Raw genomic sequence first — 5006 nt, 5'->3', positions numbered from 1 at the left:
TGGTTCCACTGGGGCTCGAACCCAGGACCTTCTGCGTGTAAAGCAGACGTGATAACCACTACACTATGGAACCGGCCGCCGACAGCAGTCTCTGAAATGGCGCTGTTATACCAGCAGGCACTGCTTATGACGTATGATTTACTGATGAGGCATTTTTGTTACCTGCACCTATAATTACACGCATACTAGAAACAGTTTCAATCTGAGAGCATCGAATATGTTCACTGGAGCGTCTCTAGCTGTGCGTGACCGCTCCTGTCAGGAAGTCGGCTCAGACCGGCACACTCCGCACGCCGTGTCCCGGGAGATCCCACCAGCGAGTGACACTGCTAATAATCGCAGCGGGCTCGGAGTTAGTTTCCTGTTAAAACCCACGGTCGCGTTTATTTGCGGGTGTTTTCGGGCTCAGATCCGTCACGAGGTCGTTGTTTCTTTTTTAAAAAAAAAACAACAACACACTGATTCGAAGACACTCGTGCCGCGTGATCGCGTGCGTCTCCCCCTTTTTAAAAAAAAAATATATGTGTGTTTTACCCCGTCGTTTTTCTTCCTCGCCGTAGGCATTGTCAAAGGTATTTATTCCCGCAGTGAACAAAGACTCCTGCTGTGTCTCGGGGTAAGTTGTGGGCTGTTAGCCCCTCCGAGGTGTAAACTCTCTAATAGGTGAATCTTCATCATTTGAAATATCGCACATAGCTGAAGGCCTGCTTCTGCAAATTACAGATCCTATTCACAGCCGGGGCGGGGAGGTGGTGGGGGGGGGGGTTGGGTTTTAACACGAACGAAAACTACCTGAGCATACCCTGCTCAAAACACTCCGTGCCCGGACCCTTCCTGCTCGCCTCCGTTATCTTGGGAATATCAAAAAGCAACAGGAAAAACACCAGCCTGGCACAGCGCTTCTGCGGAGTGTTTCCGACTTTGAGAGAAAATGGTCGAGGCTAGCCTATTTTCTGATACATCACGGCTCTCGGACGCCCACTTCTCTCACGGAATGCGGTCTGACGTGACTGTAAATAGGAGTTAACTCCTGCTGATGAAACAGCCGACCACGCAGAGCGGCAGCCGATCGCAGGCGCTGTGCGCTGGCTAATTTAACGCGGAGGTAGTTGGGAAAAAGGCAGAAAGCCGCCAGCCCCCACCCCTATCGCCGCTCTGTCCTTTCACCCCCGGCGTAAATCATCGCTACAGCCTGGATAAAGGTCTAACACCGTGTAGCGCCGCGTCTAAATCATTTCAACGAGATTAAGTGCGAGAACATGATCTAAAAACGAGCTACCAGCTATCAGCTGGGCGAGAGAGCAAAATCTCGGTACGAGAATTGCTACTTTAGACACTGTGGAATCGGGGAACCGTGCAATGAGAAAGTCGGTGCCGTCAAAAATTCATAAACCGAGTCAGGGACTGCATTCGATCACTGATCACTGATCCTCTCTCCCGGGACAAAGTGCCGCCACGCCCGCAGGCCACGCGTCTGTCCAGAAGAAATCAGTTCTGCAAGACGGCAAAGCTGGTGCTGGGACAGAGCTACGCTGTGTTGTGCTTATTCATAATATTTTCATACAGACGTCTCCTTGTCGTGGTGATGATGAAGAGCCTTCAGATAATTACCCGAACTAGGTCACAGTGGCACTTGTGTGTCATACACGGGGAGGCCATTCGACCCAGGTAGCTCGTGGGGTTGTAGTACGTGTCCCAGATTTTATTGAGCACGACCGGGCTGCTTGTTCCCCACTCCCCCCACCCTCTGTGTAAGGGAGTCCCTCCTGTCTCCGTTTCAAATGTTCCTCCTCCCTGTTCAGTTTCAATTCAGGGAAAATCTCGACTGGTGTTTTTTTATAAGACAAAAGAGTATCGTTCGCAGTTCGGGTCGGTGCTAGTGTCTAATGGCACCATGAAGCGGCAGTTGGTTAATTGGACTAGACTTGAAAACGCCGACCGATACCCTTGATAAATTTTCATATTTTGTGTTTCTGGAAGTAAACAAACGGTGAAAATTTGCACAAAAAAAATAAAAAGTAATGACTTTTTAAGGCTAATACAGCTCACGAAAGTATGCATTACTTCAAGTTATATTATAATAATAAATTCAAGTAGGGAGCTGCGTCAGCATGCACAGGCTGCAAAGGAACAAGTAGAGGTTTATTCCATGAAAAGAGAAAAAAGGGAAACAACGTTTCGGATGTGGAGCCTTCTTCGGGTGAGACGCATAAAACCCGTGTAATATAGGGTCTAATAATAATAATAATACACTGTATAGTTAGATATTAGTAGTAGTTTTACTATTATTAGTAGTAGTAATAGTATTAGGTGAAGAAAAAGAAATCGTCTTGCTATTCAAGAGCCTCTAGACCTTATTTTGTATTTTAGAATTCGTCTGATTTTAGTCTGCGTAGAGGAGGAGGAACATTACTTTTGTCTCAAAGTGCCGGTGCCCCAAATTTTAGTGTATGTATTCGGCTACGGATGATGTATGTTGGACATATCACTGCGCCCTGTGGTCTGCTGGCGCTGCCTGCACAGAGCGCTGCCTCCGTGCAAAAATTATTTTGGCGACGTGAATACGTCCACCTCGTCGGCCTCGATCCTCGGCCGTGGAGATGAGCGTGTCGCCGAAGGAATGACACAGGGCAGGACGGCGCTCTGACCGGGCTCAGCCTGCGGAGCGGTCCGTGCGGCGTGGGGGGCGTGCGAGCGGTGCACGTGACTGGCCGATGTCGCCGCGGAGCCGGAGAGACCCACGTCCTCCTTCCAGACGGAGGGACCCGACACGCGAGCGCGCAGGAGACTCCTGCAGCTGGAGTTAGGCCTCAGACAGGGACGCCGCTGTGCTCGCCGGCCACCCCGGTCACAGCCCCCTCCCCCCCCGCCGCCGCCGCCAGCCTGAGCGGCACCGCACGGCTCGGGACCGCCTGCGCGGGGCTCTGCTCAGTTCGTAGTGAGCGGCTCTGAGTGAATTTCTTGTTTAACACTCACGTTTCAATAGGGAGTATGAAAGTCAGTAGAATAAACTGGAGACAGCACTGCAATATTTATTCTCGTCTCAGTGTTTTAAAAACAATTCTCCACTTTTCGAAACGTTTTGATCCACATCACCGCTGATACGGATATGAGAATTAGGATGTAGTACAGCCCACAGCTCTGTGGTCTTTCCGTCAGCTCCGTCTCTGCTTGGCTACAGACTATTGGACTGAAACTCGGTAAAACAACAGCTGAAAATGCGCCTGGATCCGACACTCAGGGTGCTGCAGATGCGCCTGTCCTACTTTTTTTTTCAGAAACGTGGTTGCTGTGCGTATAGATGATGTGTTTTTTACCTGCCGTGTTTAGCAATAATTACAGCTGCCGCTTTTACAAAATGTGCAGTCTAACGTTCTTCCTCTCTCCCTCCCCAGAAAACAGAGAGCGAGTGCTCTTTGACACGCGTGACCCTTTCGCTTCACAAGACTGCGATTGCGATTGTCCGAGCAGAGCTCAGCCCTGACATAATGCACTATTGTCTGCGTCGCTCCTCGACTTGCTTGGACGTGATTCTCGAACAGCCGAAGAAGACAAAAAGCCCGGGCTCGGGAAGAGTCGCTCCCGGACGAAATCGTGTTCAGGTTGTGGTCCGGTGGCCCTGTGGGTCTGGAGCAAGTCAGGATGTACGGGGCTTCGCCAGCTTTGAGCAGGCGGCCATCGGCGTCCCGTAAGTCTGCAGGCAGCTGAGAGTTACAGGGTACACGGCACGATCCGCGTGTGTGAGGCAGCGGAGAGAACGATACATGTGCACGATGTTACTCCTCCAAACAGAGCCCTGTTGTGGGGAGATGAAGGTGCTTCATTCAGCGGCGGGAGTAGCAGGTGTGCGGACATGTTGGCCTCTGGAATCGCAGAGCGCCGAGTACACGCGTTTCTGCGGAGAAAGAAGCGAGTGTCAGCGCTGGTACGAAGCGACCAGGGGCGGGGGGTGTGTGAACGTGGCCTGCTTTCTTTACATCCCCGAAGTACAGAAGACATCACCAACACAGAACTTAACAATACCATAAGATAGCTCGTGTCTTGCAGCCCTGCATAAATACGGCTGAAGAAGAAATGTATTTTATCCCGTCGATTTACACTCGAAAAGAGCGATAGTGAAGCTTTGACTTACATTTTTTTAAAAACATAGCGTCACACTTTAGGTCATGCTTCTGCTTGGTCTTGCTGTTTCCGAACTTGCACACCTATTTGCTTGCCGAACCTCGGACCTGGAGCTCGCAGCTCTGAGCAGCGCGGGGCTGACCGCCTGACGTCTGTGTCAGATGAGTGCAAGCACATCGCGGCGCGTTTGTGGGGGGCGAACGGGTTTTAGGCACTCGGGGCAGAGGTCAGGCGAAGCTGCAGAGGCGCCCGTGACCGGGGAAGACCATCAACAGCAACGCTCACGAGACTAGCCGGCTGCTGACGCGCCCCGAAGCTGTGGAAATCGCGCGCTGTCCTGTTGTGAATCACGATTCTTCCCAACCGAGACGGCCTGACCAGAAACATGGACACGTCGTGAACACATACCCTAGACACAGCAACCGCATGGATGATGAACATACTTGGGATGCATTACAACGCACAACATACTTTTAAACACTTAAAACACGTGCAAAAAATAAAATATAGGCTGCATAAAAAAAACACCCTAAGTAGGAATTCTTAATCACAATATATGTTTGTACGATGAAATGTGAAACAGCGAAACACGAGTCAGGGGACACGAGTGGAAGACCACGGGGAAGTGCCTTTAAGCGTGAGAGCGGGAGGCACTTCTGACACAAGGGCTGCTGGGAGTCTGGGATAAGGAACCAGACAGGCTGCACAAGGTGACCCACCGGCTGCCTTCAGGGAAGGGCTGGATCTTCGGATCAAACAGCTGCCAGCTCGCAACCGAGCCGGCTGTGTGTGCTGGATGGCCTCCCCTCGCTTGCAGCCCTCTCGCCCCTCAGTGAGCGGCAGTGGCAACCGTGAAGAGCTGGCCTGTCGCCGTCGGTACTGCA

The 5006-nt window shown here is 51.4% G+C and overlaps 1 non-coding gene across 1 annotated transcript; it reads right to left on the bottom strand.

The window, feature by feature from the left end:
• Positions 1 to 73, bottom strand: trnav-uac (transfer RNA valine (anticodon UAC)). The gene has a single exon. It is a non-coding gene; the product is annotated as a tRNA-Val (tRNA).
• Positions 74 to 5006: the final 4933 nt, after the last annotated feature.

Source organism: Atractosteus spatula, chromosome 9, assembly GCF_055471065.1.
Source record: "Atractosteus spatula isolate fAtrSpa1 chromosome 9, fAtrSpa1.hap1, whole genome shotgun sequence".
Classification (NCBI taxonomy): Eukaryota; Metazoa; Chordata; class Actinopteri; order Semionotiformes; family Lepisosteidae; genus Atractosteus; species Atractosteus spatula.
This window is presented reverse-complemented; position numbering and strand designations above follow the sequence as displayed.